The 17,075-nt window shown below is 37.0% G+C and overlaps 1 long non-coding RNA gene across 3 annotated transcripts in view; it reads left to right on the top strand.

The window, feature by feature from the left end:
* The window catches only part of LOC102149829 (uncharacterized), a 100,401-nt gene that overhangs the window by 56,783 nt on the left and 26,543 nt on the right, over positions 1-17,075 (top strand). The gene's annotated exons all lie outside the window — the stretch shown is intronic.

Here is a 17,075-nt window from a genome sequence, read left to right as displayed (position 1 = left end):
TGCTGTGGTGGCATCCCATAGACAAAGTAGAGGAAGATTGGCATGGATGTTAGCTCAGGAACCATCTTCCTCAAGCAAAAAGAGGAAGATTGGCAACAGATGTTAGCTCAGGGCCAATCTTCCTCAGGAAAAAAAATCAGTGAGTCTTATTTTATTAGTTGAACAGCAGATAAAGTATACTAGTAATCAACTTCTGCAATTGAAGTAAGAATGTCTACTTCTCGGAGAAGTTCCTAAATTGCAAGGTAACATTCATGTAAATGGTATTACATTGAAGAACAGTTGATAAGGTCTCTTATGTTTTGATTATTTAGTTGTACCAAAGAATTAGAAGAAGTAACTCATAATAATTTTAGGTTAAAAAATCCCCTTCCATATTTTTGACATTATTTCCTAGATTTTATAGATGAGATAACTAAAACTCAGAGAAATTTGATGACTTGTCAAAGCTTCAGAGGGGATGAGGAAACCTAGATATCTTTTTTGGTGTTTTTCCCTGCTTTTTCTCCCTAACCCCTCCCCCCTGTGTATGGAGTTGGAAAACCTTCCTCCTTCTGGAGGGAGGGGGCCACAAAAGGGCTTGACATAGTCAAGGCGCTTTTTTTTGTTACCTTTAAAATTTATCTTACATTTGTATTTGAATACAAGTAAGAACTCACTTAGCATATCTAATTTCCAGACTATATTATATAATTCCTGAGAGAAATGACTTTGTCCTCAAAGAATGTAAGGGTAAATGTTACTCTTTGAATATTTTAGTTGTGGGTCCTTCTGGTTGTAGCATGTGGGACACCACCTCAGTGTGCCCTGACGAGCAGTGCCATGTCTGTGCCTGGCATCCGAACCACCGAAAACCTGGACTGCTGAAGCAGAGTGTGCAAACCTAACCACGGGGCCAGCCCCCTTCTTTTTTATTTATCTATTTATTTTTATTTTTTATTTTTTTAATCTTTTTTTTAAAACAGGTGGAATTGACTTTATTTTTTTAATTGAGATATAATTGCCATATAACATTGTGTAAGTTTGGGTCTACAACATGCTGAGTTGATACATTTTTATATTGTAATATGATTACCAATAGCATTAGCTAACACCCCATCACATCACACAGTTACTATTTCTTTTTTGTGGTGAGAACAATTAAGATACAGTTTCTTAGCAAGTTGGAAGTTTATAATACAGTTTTGTTGTCTATAATCACTGTATTGTGCATTAGATATCCAGGATTTATTCATCTTTTAGTTGCAAGTTTGTACCCTGAAGCAACATCTCCCCAATTTCCCTACTCCCTAGCCCCTGATAACCACTATTCTACTCTCTGTTTTTATGAGTTTGGATTTTTAAATATTCCACATATAAATGATATCACACAGTATTTGTCTTTTACTGTCTGACTTATCTCACTTATCATAGTGTCCTCAAGTTCCATCCAAGTTGTTGCAAACAGCAGGATTTCCTTCTTTTTCATGGCTGAATAATATTCCATTGCACGTATATACTGAATCTTTATCTACACTCTCATGGTTATTGCAGCATTATTGACAATAGTTACGATATAGAAACAACTCAGATGTCTTCTCTTTTGGCACAGTGCTTAGACATGCAAAACACAGTTTGTTATATTAGAAAAGACATTTTTCTGGAGCTGGGCAGTGCTAATGAAAAATTCTAATTCTTTCATTTGCTAGCTGTGAGGTCTTGAGCAAAATAGCTTTGTCTTCTTGAATATCAACTTCCTCATCTTTAAAATATTTTTAAAAATGATACCTAATTGTATAACTTTTGGGAAAGATTGGAGGTAATTCATATTAAGTACTTGACATGTAGAGAGTGTTCAATAAATTGTAGCTATAATTATCAGAGTCAAAGAAGTTACATGTAAAACCAGATTAGGTATCTTCTTGGTTTGCTGGAAGGATGGTTTATTGCCTTAGTCAAGGATTCTTTGCTTTCAAATCACACTATCTAGCCAAATTGGCTTATGAAAAAATTTATTTAAAAGATAGTGAGATGTCTTGTGGAATATAATGGTTCTACCAGGGCAGGCTTTTTGATGCTTTATTCTATTCTCTCCCCAGTGCCTAGGATAGTGCTTGGCATTTACATAGTGCTCCATAATGGTTAATTAAATGAATGAGGGCCGTAGCAGCATTCCTCAACTTTTTTTTTCATTGTCATCCTCCTTGAAACCTTTTTAAATGTTCTTTCTTAATCATCCTCCTTCCTAGGAAATTAAATACTAAGGAGTGAGATTTTATCAAATAGGCTTGTGTTTGGAGGGTCAACAGTCATTCTGAAATCTAAGATCTTTTTGCTGCCCCAGCCCCAAGAATCAACTGTTCCCTTGGAAATGATTTTGCCCCCATTGAGAATGCTTGCACTAGAGGGACTCGAAAAGGAAATTTAAAAGCCCTAAGGAGGCAGAATAAAGCAGTTTCTTCCCCTCTTTCTTTCTAAATGGCCTTTCATTCCTACTTTTCTCAGAACAGCCACTTCTCTCTCTTCTCCTCTCTTCTGTTTTTCACTAAGTCTTTGGTCCCAATTCCACCTATACATCACTTCATAGTCCAAGTTTTTAAGAGACAAATTAGAGCCTCTCAGTTCCAATTCCAAATTTCTAGGAAATAGAATTTCAGAGGCCCAGGTTTTGTCCATTGTTTTTCTCTGATCCAATCAATTGCAGACACAAAGAAGAATGTGCTCATGTCATTCACAGCCCAAACAGGAGGGTTTAGGGGAGCAAAATCTCTCAATGGAAAGCTGAGTGGGTTCTTTAAGAAATGAATTATGGAGACAAAGATGGAATATTTTTCATTTCCAGAAAGTAGTAAAAGATTAGGATAGTATCTGAGTTCAGATTATGAATAGTTAGTATATGGAGTTTTTATTTGATCTTTTAGGATTTGGACATTCATTTCGGCGTTTCAAGCCAGACGTGATTAAAGCAGTATTCTAGTAAGGTATATCTACTCATGACGTAAAAAATTAATGGAGATAGGAGATTCTAGATAAATGTGGATGAATAGGAAGTTATTGGACGTGTTAGGGTATCAAGTAATAATTTTAATTAGGAAGGTGGCAAGTTGTGGTAGAAATAGATCAAATTTTGTTGTCAGACTCTAATCTAGTATCAACTCTAATGACTTAGTTTACTCTGTAAAATGAATACAATCATACCTAATTAGGAGGATTATTTGCGGGAAGACTAGTCATAATATAGGAGAAATATCTGTGCTATTCATGGAATGGAGTAAATATCCTATGCATAGAATATTTATCTTGCCCTCTCTCTTACTCTCAGTCTTACTTTGTCACTATCTCTGTATCTACACACTGTTTTCTCTTTCCTTGGCATAGGATTTGGGCTGGACATGACAACAGTTTATAAGCAGTTTGAGAAAGGTTTATATTTTTCTAAGACAAACTGACAAATCCTTCCCAGCTGTCAATGTCCCCAGATTCAATGCATAATGTGTTTGGGTATGAGAAACAGAGACCTTGACAGTCCTGCTGCTTCAGAAGATCAGGCACTTTCCCATCCATAAATAAGGAGAGAACTTGTCTCTTGGCTTCATCGTTATCTCTAAAACTCAAATGAATACACATAGGAAAGTTGAAGAAGCCACTGATTAGATGGTTACACCAAAATGAAAGATTCACTTCCTTATGTATTATAGGTAAACCTTAGCTTCTATAGCACTGCCCTGTTCAGGTCTCAGCTTGCTTTCTGGGAAAATGTGTTAGTCTTTATGAGGGCTTTCGGTTGGTACTCTCCTTACTTCCCAGAGACTATGTCCTTCCTCTTTTTCAAAAAATCTCTAGACTTATAACCACATTAAAACACTTAAAGTGGCATGTTTTAATGTTGCAGCAGAGAACATTACTAGCTAGTCCAATTATTCATGGGAAATTTATAAGTAAGCAGCTGGCTATTCATAAAAAAGCATGCCAGTCCCCAAGGGATAAGAACAATATAATGGCCTTTATAAATAAAAATAATTTAATAATATAACTTTTACAAAGAGACCTGTTATATGTGTGATGCACTTTTGTACAAACAACTGTGTTGAAATTGTATAGTTTCATTCTAAGTAGAGCATTTCATGATAGCAATTGACAAATTTTGCTGCATTGATGGGCTCAGGTTCCATTTCCAATGAAGTACCTGAATAGTTGTATTTTATTTTATGAATGGCTGAGATACATTCTTCAAGATGCTAAATGTGGAGTATGCTTGCTATAGACTGCAAGCTTGTGTGTCCTCAAAATTCGTATGTTGAAACCTAATCCCCAGTGTGATGGTATTTAGAGGTGGGACCTTTGGAAGGTGATTAGGTCATGACAGCGGAGCCCTCACGAATGGGATTATAAAAGAGACTCCACAGAGTTCCCTAATCCCTTCTGCCATGGACACAGTAAGAAGCTGCCCATCCTTGGACCAGGAAACAGGCTCTCACCAGACACCAAATTTGAAAGCACCTTGCTCTTCAACTTCCCAGACTCCAGAACTTTGGACAAAGAAAGATAACGCCATTCTGAGAAATTTCCCACTACCGATAGACTATCCTTTTAGGATAATAACTGTTCTGAAAAATTTCAGGAACCATGTATTATTGATTTAGCAGGACACAAAAATGACTGTGGCAAGATTCTCTTTCTAAACTTGAAACACAACCTTTGAAGAAATTTTTGAGAAAAAATAATAGTGGAGGTTTATTCTGCCAGCTTTCATGCCTACTGGCTCCCAGGAGACATATTGAAATATGATAATGACTGCCAGACTTTTAAATGAATGAGTAGACTTTTAACTTCTGTGTTAGATTAAAAACAGTTACCACAAATTATTTGCTACTTCTCCTAGCAAAGAGTGGGATCCATTTCCTTATCTTTCAAATCTAGACTGGCCTCGTGGCTTGCTGTGGACAATAGAATGTGGTAAAGTGAGGATGTGTAAGTTCTGTGCCTGGGCTTCAAAGAGATTTTGCATGCTTCAGCTTAAGCTCTTAGAATATTTACTGCCCTATGAACAAGCCAATGCTAACCTGCTAAATGTTAAGAAGCCACACAGAGCAGAGACAAGCTGTTCCACCTTAGGCCTCTCTAGGTCAGCTGCCTTCCTGCTGTCCTGTGGCAGCTGGCTCCAAACTCAGGAGAAACACAAGTGAGCTAGGTGATAGCAGAAAAACCACCATCTAACTGAACCCAACCCAAATCTAAACCCACAGAAACATGAGCTAAATAAATGATTTCTGTTGTAAACCATCAGCTTTTGGGGCAGTATGGTTTTCCAGCAAAGGCTAACTGGTATAACTTCCTTTGAGAGGTCTTTCTCTATTACAGTGCTATCACTATCCATTTGAATGGTATCTTGGCATACCTCATAAATTAGTTCGGTATGTCTTCTAGATATGGAAGTTGCAGGTAACTTAACAACACCATCTTCACAGAAATTAAAGTTTTGTGGATAATTGATTTGCCTTTCCCTTGTTATAAGTTTTGTTCTAGGTTCTAGTGCCATGAATTTTCTCATCCAGTGTCTACACCTGTAATCTGATGGTTATATAATTTAGATGACCAGTCAATACCTGCAGTGCCATGCCATGAAAAATAGTGGGCAGTTCAAAGCTCTCACTGCTGTGTTCTGCTTCAACAATGCTGTCCCTGCTTCTACCAGCAAGTCTGTCAACCCTCATAAACTCTGTATATGTAATTCACTGGCCATATCACCCTTTATAATGTGTGTAATCAGTATTTATATTATTAGATTCTAGTTTCCACAGGCTGACTTTCAGGAGACCATTCATGAGGGAAAAAAAAAACGTTCAATTTAAGTAAATTGCTGACACACAGCAATTTCTGAGTGTAACTTTAGAACTGGATGAGTAGTCTTGCTCACATTTCGGTATATCAATTCCACTCAACATTCCCAAATTAAGAAACATTACTTAGATTTTTTTTCTGATTTCACAGATAGCAAGCTGTTCCAGATGTTCAAAATTCATGTGTCTTCCTCTTTCATCTCTTTCCTGCTCTGACCCACCATAACCCCAAACTCCAAACAGTGTCCTCTTCAACCCCCAACATTGATGCCAGTTTAAGTTGATCAGAATATAAAATGAGAGCTGTTCTAAACCCCTGCCCAAATTTGGAAGGACAATAATGTTTTGCCAACTAGAAAGGGTCTGATTTAGAAAATGGACCTTAGAACCTTTTTGTTACCTCTCTGACACTCATGATAGTGTAATTTTATTCTCTTCATCATTAAGGCCTCATCAGGTTGAAAAAGGTGAAGAAAACTGAGACGGTTTTGAGGATGTTGGCTTGAGAATGTTGCTGTTAAATGTCACTACTATGCTTATTTTAAAATTGTGGGAAGGGGACATGAAGGATCTGTGAATAGGATCAAAAGTCATTGACAGCAAGTGCTTATCCACAGAAAATAATATATCGTTCAAACAAGAACCAAAATATCTTGCATCTACATGACTGATGCCTGTAATAGGCTTTCTGTGTTGGTGGTCACCTCCCTCATGCAATGGATTTACCCTTATTCATTCTATTTTCTTTTCCTCTATTGTGACTTCTAAGTAGAGATCCTTTCAGCTTCCATTTGTCCTCTTGGTTGTAGTAATAGTGTTCTTTCTCCCAGAGGAAAATTCCTTGGTCATGGCTTTATTTCTGCTTCATATTTACTGCTCATATTGGACTTCAACCATCTCTATGACTAGTGCATTTGAGATTTGATATGTATTTGAGATTTGATGTGTATCTAATGCCCTAACTGTACATGACTCCTGAGTAAATCCCAATAAGCAGGCATTTCTTATCTTAGGTCCAGTATCCCAAATGCCTATTGTATGTTGTGGAGCCTTTCTTCATAAGCCTTTCTGTCTAGAGCTTTCTTCATAACTTTTTCTGTTTTATCCTATAGCTTATGGTCAGAAATGTCTATCAGTTTCCAAAGTGTGCTGAAAAATCCTAATGTAATTTCTTCTGGAAATCAGCCCTTTTAGATGGGCCATATCCTTATAATAAGCTCCTTCAAGCTGCTTCCTTGATCACATTACCCCTAGTGGTTGCCGAAGGACATTCTCCAACCTAAATAATTTCTTGGGATCAGGATAAGGTTACTCATCTGACTATGAAATTATTGATTCAGCTTATATATTCCTGCTGCTATGACCAAAATTGATCAAGTTATGATAAATTTCCCTTAGAAACTGACAATAAACTCTAAGATTACTCTTCTGTGTGCTTTCCAGATATTATAATTTAGACAGAGCCCTCAGCCCCAGACAATATCCTTGATATGTATCACAGATGAATTTGGTTAGACTTGAAGTCTAAAGTATGTATCTGAATGTTCCCATCTGAGATGGTATAGTGACTGTTGAATTGCAACTTACTTTACTTAACTCTCTAGTTTCTGATTTGGTATGATTTTATTTTGCATGACTTGTTACCAAGGCTTGTTTTTGATTAGTTGCTGTTAATTTTTTATTCAAATTTTATAATAGCACATCAACGGACTATGAGGTGAAATTTGTTTTGTTTTATTGTGTGTTTTTGACAGAATAAATGTTTTTAAGTGACATTGTTAATCATAAAGTTAAATAGTTAAGTAAAGCGACTCAGTGGTAGTTATTTAAAGGCTACTAAAATTACTGCTTTTTAATTTTAGTATGTTTTTCTTTTCTTTTTAAATATAAGCCACTAAAAAGGAATAAATAACATGTTTTGGCCTCAGTCATGCTTAAAAAATGTATTTATTTAAGAAGAAGGTAAAGATTTTGACAGTAAACCTTTCTCTGAACTTTGAGATTGAGGTTTTTTTCTATATAAGCACCAACAAAATAACCATTGAAATTTGTCAAAGTAAGAAAACCAATTTTAAAAAAATGTAGTTATTTCTGAATAAAATCATAAATCTAGATAAACTTAAGAATACATACTTGTTGAAGCAGGGATGTCTTTTGCCTCTACTGAGTCTCCAGTTCCTACTTAGAGCAAAGCATTGCACGTGGCTGGGACTAAGTAAATATTTATCGAATGGATGAATGTCACTACATCAAAAAATATTTCTTAGCCTCAAATATTAAAGTTCACTGAATGCATTGAATTCAATTAAGAAGCAAAACAAAGGAGGAGTTATTCATGATAAACGTACGTGCTTCCTATTTTCTATCCCATCAAACCAGCCCATACTAAGACATTTGCTGCTTACAGAGTAGTGCCAGGTACATTGCAAATGTTTTATAATAAAAACTTACTTAATAGTGTGGATTAATGTTTTGCAATATTTTTGTTTCTGTTCTTATTTCTACTACGATGGGCAACAGCAAAGACATTGAAAATAAGAACATGGGATTATAGACTCTTTGATAAAAGGATGAAAGGGATCCCTTGTAGTTATCCTTCCCTTTCAAAGTTACAATGTTTCCCTGCTGTTTACCAGGTTAAGGTCAAATATCTCAAACTGGTTTCATGGTGCATTCCATTCCCATTCATTTATTATATCACATAAAGAACTCTAGTTAGGTATGAAGAGAGCATTACAACTGTTCACCTCTATGCAATTCCCCTCTACTTCCAATTATTTGGGAGGTCACATTTCCTTACCCTGTGAGGCCGTGTTATTTCCTCTGGCCTAAGAAATGATAGTATAATTTAAATGTGTCACTTCTAGTTAGAAATATTTAAGAATCGGCATACGCTTATCCATACTCTTTTCATGCGGTCTGATAACCACTTACACTGCAAATGCCGGAACCTCTATCTCCCTGGAGAGAGGGTGTACGAAGCACTCTGACCAGGGAAACTTCTTTTTATATTCCTAGCTTTTACATATTTTTTGCTGTTGTTTGGGTCAATGTATCTTCCCCTAAGAAACTAAAGAAACAAGTGGATGTTTCCATTTATGCTGTTTTTTGAAGTTTATGGACGAAAAGAGTAAGATCTGCTTGATTTCTATTTCCAATATCTCTTCCCATTGCTGGTGGGATGCATGTAGAATTTTTTCATCATCTTTGATGTTAAAAATCTGCTTCCATTGTGAATTTTCTTAGATTTTTATTAATAATTCTTTCACTCATCAAGCACCTTTTCTTTTCTCCACCTCTTATGGACTTCTCTTTTGATTCGGTTCTGTTGTCTTCACATTTCACCTGTAATTTGTTTCATAGAATTAGTTTTCCTCCATTTTTTAAAATAATAATCAAAGCCTTTGCAAAATTATATATTTCCTGTGTGAATTTGAAGCATTTTGTTTGTAAAATTTCAATCCTCTTATGTACCTTTTTATGGTCTCATAGTATTTTTCATTTGTTCATTCAATAATTAAAAAACTCAATAATTACTTTAAAACATGGTGCTAGTTGAATGTGATATATTGGTGAAAACAACATGATTTATTTATTAAAACTTGAATTAGGAGTGGTTTCTGCAACATGCTCTTTGTAGGTAAAGTGAGTATTTTTACTTTGGTTGTCATAGATATTTATGTGATTTCTGTTTGAATACTTCTTTTAGATCTGAAATTGAAAGGATGACTATGTGCCGTTCCCCAACAAATATTGCAGTATCTAGTATTACTGTATCTAGCCAGCACTGTTCAATAAGTCTCTCTCTAAGAAATAACCAAATCTGTATCTGTTCTTCCAGTATTCCAGGCATCAGACACCAGGACAGAGTTGCAAGTTCTAGAGATTGATTAGGATTAATGACTGTGTAAGTGGAAGGGAAGAGGGAGCAGGAGTAGGCAATAAAAGCCTTCCAAAGGTAATGCAAGTTGAGCACCTGCACAAAGAGGAGAAGGAAGGTTTGGGTCGAACAAACCTCAGACTGTAGTGCAGCTCTGAGAAAGTCTCAGCCAATCCAGTGAAAACCGCAATGCAAAGATTGTCTTCCTGCCTGAGGCAGAAAGGCCAAACTCTAGAACCTTCTTCCAGCTCAGTCGTTGTCTGAGAGCTTCCCAGGAAGATCATAGTCCCTGCTCAAATGCTGTGATGAGTCCCAAAGGCACTGCAGCTAAAGACTGTCAGTTAACTCCACTCCTTCTGGCAGGTTCTCTCTCAAATGAAGATCTGAGTTGCACATTTACATGGCAGCCACAGTTCACCCCTTGAACCATGCAGATCTACTTCTCCATACAAGCAACCAACTCTTCCATGGTTCTTCCAGCTTCCTTCCTGAAGAAATACTTAGAAGAGAGAGGTCTGTGGGATTAACAATAGTCCTACTGCTTTAGTTAGTTTCAGGGCCATAACTGGTACTTAATCTCCCTCTTCCACTATCTTTTTCCATTATCTTAAACTGTTTCCTCTATAGGTCTTGGTGGCTTATCCAGTGGTGTGACCCAAACTCTCATTCCTGAGAGGTCGATATACTGGCAACCACACCCTTCTCAGGCCAGTGTTACTGTACTTATTCATTGAAAGTTGCATAGGGGTAAGAGAGTAACAAAGAACCACTGAAGTCCTACATACATTCCTCCCTTCTTATGTTTTGTAACATTAGTCTTAGCTCTTGCTGATCAGCATCAATTATCCCTGCCAGATGGTAACTTTTGTTCTAATCTGCTGTTTCCTGGACCCAAGAAGATTAAAATGATCAGGAGCAGCCACAGCTTGTAGATCAATGGAACACTTGCTGCCACTTTTAGGGAGTAGGACCTTTAACCCAGCAAAAGTCCAGGGATGGGAAAATGGAATTCTCAAATTCTCTTAGTTAGGTCACAGGGATAGATGGAAAGAAGAGCCATTATTGCATTCATCCTTGGTTCCTACACTCAGGTATTATTCCCAATGGGGACACAGTGCTGTACAGAGATTATTGATTCATGAGTATATTGCAACCTGGAGGATTGCTCCCAAAGCTTTCCAAATATTCCCTCCAAGCTGGCACTTGATCTATACTTTCAGCGAGTCATTCCTATTCTAACAGGCTGGCATTTTCTGGTTGGTGTTGCATATAATCATAGGCTCACTCCCACATACCCTTCACAGTGAAGTAGGTCCCCTGGTTAGATGATGTATTGTGTGAGATTCTATGCCTGTTTATCAGGCACTCAGTAAAACTCTGGATAGTGGTATTTGCATCTACAGTCATTCCTGGAATATATTTCTCTTACTGTTTGAATGAACCACTGACCCTTCCAGTATGGAGAGGACATAATATAGTCAACTTGTCATTAAGTTTCTGGTTGGTCTCTTGAGGACTAGCACTGTATCAGAGGCTTACATTACACCAACCAGATACCTCGACTTCAGATCTTCTTGTCTCTCATCTTCCAGTTCTTTTCCTTTTAGCCCTATGACCAGCTGTCCCTGTCCATGAGTCCATGTGTATTTTCACCTCAGGCCAATTCTCCTTCCGCACAAAGTGGTCAACACAAAATGAACCAGTTTCATTGCTTGAAGTCTCACTCATTGGGAAGATTTTCCTTCATTAATCTCTTCCAAGGCCAACCCTTGGTATGATTTTATGCCACCACCATCCATTTTCAGCTGTGTCCACATATCAAGCTGATTCATTTGTAAATCAATCTAGGCATCATTGCTTATCTTCAAGGAAAAACTGTTCACATGGGACTCTTCATATAACCACAGATGTGAGTTTATGTAACCATGGTGGATGATACGAGGGGCCTGGGCTCCTACTCATGCAGCTTAGTCGTGCATTCTGATGCTGCTTGGACTCCGTCACATATGTACAATTTCTATATGATGATGGACCACTGCCAGGTTTGTCCAACTTTATGACAGCATAGTCAAAGAGAACTCAGTTCAAAATGTGATTCAGTGTTATCTGGTGCCTCTTAGTTAAATGTTACATCTATACTAGGGCCCAGTAGCATGTCAGGATCTATTTCTTGAATAGTGCATACATTTCTGCTGTAGAAGGCATGTCCTTTCTTCAGAACCCTAAGGATCTCATGATGATTCTACTGGGGCTTCCATGACTCCATACTTCATCTTTTCTCCCATATGACCATTCTAATGTTAGAGGGACTGAGGGTTTGTATGGTCAAAGGGGCAGGCAGCGTGCATCACAGCTTGGACCTGCTTCTGGACGGCTTTCTTTTCCAGGTCCCACTCAAAACTGACAGTCTTTCATGCACCTGATATATGGGCTGAATAAGCCCATATTCCTATCATGGAATGTGTTACCTCCCAAACCCACAAAACCCAAGCAAATTTAGAAAATGTTGGGCTTTCTTCTCTTTTTCTTCCTTCATTTTTCAAGGTGGGGTGTGGGGGTAGATAATAAAAGATGCAAAATACAACAATTTGCTTTTCAGTTTGGGCAACATGTTCTCTTGGAATGCCACTAACAGACACCTAAAAACTTTACCAAATGGCAGTCCTGGAGTCTTCATAGTTTATTTCTCACTCTTTGGAGTACATGTGTCTTATTAAGGCTCCAAACATGTTGATCCTGCTCTATCAACATGATATCATTGGTGTAATGGATCAATGTGATGTTCTTTGGGCTCTTCAGACCAACAAGATCTCTTAAGACTATATTATGACAGAAGACAACACAGTTAACACATGTAGAGCAAATGAATATTGTCAATTTCAGGTTAAAGCAAATTATGTCTCTTTCCTGGTAGGGATAGAAAAGAACACATTCACTAAATCAACAGTTGCATGCCATGTGTCTGAGGCCCTAACTAATCTGCTCTAGTAGAGCCTTCTATAGTAGAATATTACATTAGATCACTATATTAGGATAGTCATTGATCTACCTGAGACTCACCAGCTTGGCAGGTTTAATCAGGGCTACTACTTGGTTGAGCTTGTGGGGTCTACAATCACTCTCAAAGACTCATCTAGTTTCTTTGGAGGCCAGGTTGGAAAACTAAATGGAGATATAGAAGGGACCTTTCCTCCTGCAAACTTTAGATCTTTAAGATGACCATAATCTCCACCATCTTCCACTAAATGTGATATCTTGGCTTGGATGGCGGGAAGAGTGATTCATCTTCAGAGATTTCCTCCTGGCATTCTCTACTATGATAGCTCTTAAAACACAGGCCAAAAACGTAAATGAAGGATTTACTGTAACCAAATGAGTGGCTTCTCAGGCCAAGTAGACTCAGGACTCCATTTACTGTCTGGCCCTCATATGCCTCCACTCTAACAGGAGTGCCATAATGATGCTTCAGATCTTCAGATATTAACTTAGACAATGTGTGCAATAATCCTTGAAATATCTGGGTTAGTTGGGGCTGGCTCTGTGGCCAAGTGGTTAAGTTTGCATGCTCTGCTTCATCAGCCCAGGGTTTCCCCAGTTTGGATCCTGGGTATGGACCTAGCACCTCTCATCAAGCCACATTGAGGTGGCATCCTACATAGCAGAACTAGAAGGACCTACAGCTAGAAAATACAACTATGTACTGGGGGGCTTTTGAGAGAATAAGAAAAAAAAAGATTGGCAACAGATGTTAGCTTAAGGCCAATCTTAATCAAAAGAGAGAAAGAAAGAAATATCTGGGTTAGTGATGCTCCAAGTGTTTTCTGGAAAGAAAACTCTGCTCATAATAATACAAAAGTGTTACTTGCCTAAAGGATGGGTGGATATCTGAACACAAGCTACTCTTACAAGGGAATATGACCCCAAATAGCCAAAGCAATCCTGAGAAAAGATAACAAAGTTGGGGGTATCACATTCCTTGATTTCAAAATATACTACAAAGCTATAGTAATCAAAACAGCATGGTAATGGCACAAAAACAGACACAAAGATCAATGGAATAGAATAGAGAACCAAGGAATAAACTTACACATCTATGGATAGCTAATTTTCAACAAGGGAGCCAAGAACATACAATGGAGAATGGAAAGTCTCTTCAATAAATGTTATTGGCAAAACTGGACAGCCCACATGCAAAAGAAGGAAAGTAGACCATTATCTTACATCATGCACAAAAATCAACTGAAAAGGATTAAAGACTTGAATGTAAGACCTGCAACCATAAAACTCCTAGGAGAAAATGTAGGCAGTATACTCTTTGACATTGGTCTTAGGAGTACCTTTTTGAATACCATGTCTGACCAGGCAAGAGAAACAGAAAAAATAAACAAATGGGACTACATCAAACTAGAAAACTTCTGCACAGCAAAGAAAACCGTCAACAAAATGAAAAGACAACCTAACAGTTGGGAGAAGATATTTGCAAACCATATATCTGATAAGGGGATAATATCCAAAATATATAAAGAACTCATACAACTCAACAACAAAAAACCAAACAACCCTATTTGAAAAATAGGCAAAGGATCTGAACAGATATTTTTCCTAAGAAGATAATACAATGGCCAATGAGCATGTGAAAAGATGCCCAATATCACTAATTATTAGGGAGATGCAAATCAAAACTACAATGAGATATCATCTCATGCTCATCAGAATGGCTATAATTAAAAAGACAAGAAATAACAAGTGTTGGAGAGGTTGTAGAGAAAAGGGAACCCTCATACACTGCTGGCTGGAATGTAAACTGGTGCAGACACTATGGAAAACAGTCTGGAGATTACTCAAAAAATTAAGAATAAAAGTACCATATGATCCAGCTATACCACTTCTGGGTATTTATCCAAAGAACATGAAAACACTAATTCAAAAAAATATTTGCACCCCTATGTTCATTGCAGCACTATTCACAATAGCCAAGACTTGGGACCAATCTAAGTGCCCATCAATGAATGGATGGACAAAGAAGATGTGGTATACATATACAATGGGATGCTACTCAGCCATAAAAAAGATGAAATCTTGCCATTTGGGTCAACATGGATGGACTTTGAGGATATTATGCTAAGTGAAATAAGTCAGATGGAGAAAGCAAAGTACCGTATTATTTCAGTCACATCCAGAAGATAAAAATGACAACAACAATAAACAAACACATAGATATAGAGATTAGATTGGTTACGAGAAGTGGGGAGGAGGGAGGGTGAAAGGAGTAAGAAGGCACATGTGTACAGTGAAGGATGGTAAGTAATCTTCGGGTGGTGAACATGATGTAGTCTACACAGAAATCGAAATATAATGATGTACACCTGAAATCTATATAATGTTATAAACCACTGTTACCTCAATAAAAAATAAACTTTAAAAATATTTTTTAAAATATTAGAAAATTTAAAATAGCAAAATTAATATTTATTTAGCATACTCTAACTAAAAACATTGAAAATTTTAAAAAATGGAGAGAGTAATTGATGCTGACTAAGTAAACAAGAACATATGTTCTGCTTTCTGTCCTTTATGTACATGCATAGTAAACTTTCTGGAATGATATTAGCAATGGCTATTTCTGGGTAGTATTATTTCGTGTTATTCCTATGCACATTGCAAAAGTTTTGAATGTCTTATAGTCACAAAAAACAGTATTGTATCTAATGATTTCATTAAGAAATCGTTGCTTTTTGCATACCTGAAATTCCAGAAGACATTAAAGCCATATGATTAAAGCACCAGTCAAATAAGATCTTTTCTGCCCGTTACCTCTAGACCATTTTAATCTCCAAACACAGGACCCAGAAGGCACCTGGGATTGGGAGGAGAGGAGCGACACATAAAGGGAATAGAGAAAAGCTTACATGTGGCTCTTCCCAGTGCAGATTTACAACTAAAATAAGACCTGAAGAGAAGGAAGAGAGAGTTTAATTTTGATAAAATGTCTAGTCTTACCCTTTTTTTAGACATGGTATACAGTGACCAACACGAGACTGTTAAGAGAGTAAATGTTTGGAGGAGTTTTATTAACTGAAAGTGGCATGAATAGTCATGTGATCTACCTGAAACTTCAACCAAAGGGCATGGAAGAAATACCAGATTTGATCAGGCACTGGGATAAAAAGGATAAAGAGTTGACATTTTGCTATCACACTATGCAGTCCCACTCTTTTAGTGTGATATTAGATTTGTGGAAGAGTAAGAATCATGAATAAGCGTAGATGGTGTGATTTACAGAGAAAACAAGAAGACTATAGGAGAAACAAGTTTGGAGAAGAAAAAAGTGTACTTCTGAATATGTTAAGTTTGAGACATCCATAAGACATTTAAGTAAAGATATAATCTGTGTAGTTAATTGCATGGGTTTAGAGCTCAGAAAAGAGGACAATGGTGGAGATCTAAATTTGGAAGTCAATATGAATAGTATTGAAGTCAGGGTAAGCTCAGTTAGGACAAGAGTGAAGACTGAGAGAAGAGGACTTAGGACAAAGCACTGAAATCTTTCACATTTAGAGATCAAAGAGGAGAAGAACCTGACATAAGGTACTGAGCAGAGATATTCAAAGAGATGGTGGGAGAATGAGTAAAGCTGGATGTCACAGAAGTCAAAATAAGGGCAAGAAAATACTAATAAATATGTCAAATGTTGCTGAGAAGTCAGGAAGAGATTTGTAATGACAATATGAAGATCATTGGTGAAGCTAACAAGAGATGTGTAAGTGTAATGGTGGGATTAGGATTCATATTGAAGAAGGTTGAAGAGCAAGTGAGATGTGAGAAAAAGAAGAAAAAAACAATAGAATGTGCAGCCAACTTAAAAAGTTCACCTGTAAAGAGGAGTAGAGAGATATGGACAAAGCTAGAAAGGTATATGGGTTCATGAATTTTGTTTAAAGAAGAGAAATATTACAGCATGTTTGAATAATGATAGGAAGAATGAAGACAAGGAAGAGTTCAAGGAAACAAGAGAAAATACAGCTCTTCGATTCTGAGAGGACATAAGTTTGTAGATCCAAGTATGCATTTGGACAGATTTCTTTTTGACAGAAGGAATACTGATAAAAATATCATAATTAATTGAAAAAAGTAATCACAGTTTGTAAGGTCCAGTATATAGCCAAATGATTTGTTTTAAAAATTGTTTATAGTTATATTCCTTAAGGAAGGAGGTTGCATGTGGACTAAATTATAAGGAAGCCAATAATAATTAAATGAAAGAGCTAAGATGGATGTGCTCCTGAACTAGAAATCAAGAAATTTAAAATCTGTTTTTACATTTTGACTTCAACATTCTATGTCTATATTGAGTCATTTAGTATTTTCCGAGCATC

The sequence above is a fragment of the Equus caballus genome, chromosome 17, assembly GCF_041296265.1.
Source record: "Equus caballus isolate H_3958 breed thoroughbred chromosome 17, TB-T2T, whole genome shotgun sequence".
Classification (NCBI taxonomy): Eukaryota; Metazoa; Chordata; class Mammalia; order Perissodactyla; family Equidae; genus Equus; species Equus caballus.
The sequence above is the reverse complement of the archived record's forward strand: the minus strand, read 5'-3'. Positions and strand labels throughout refer to the sequence as shown.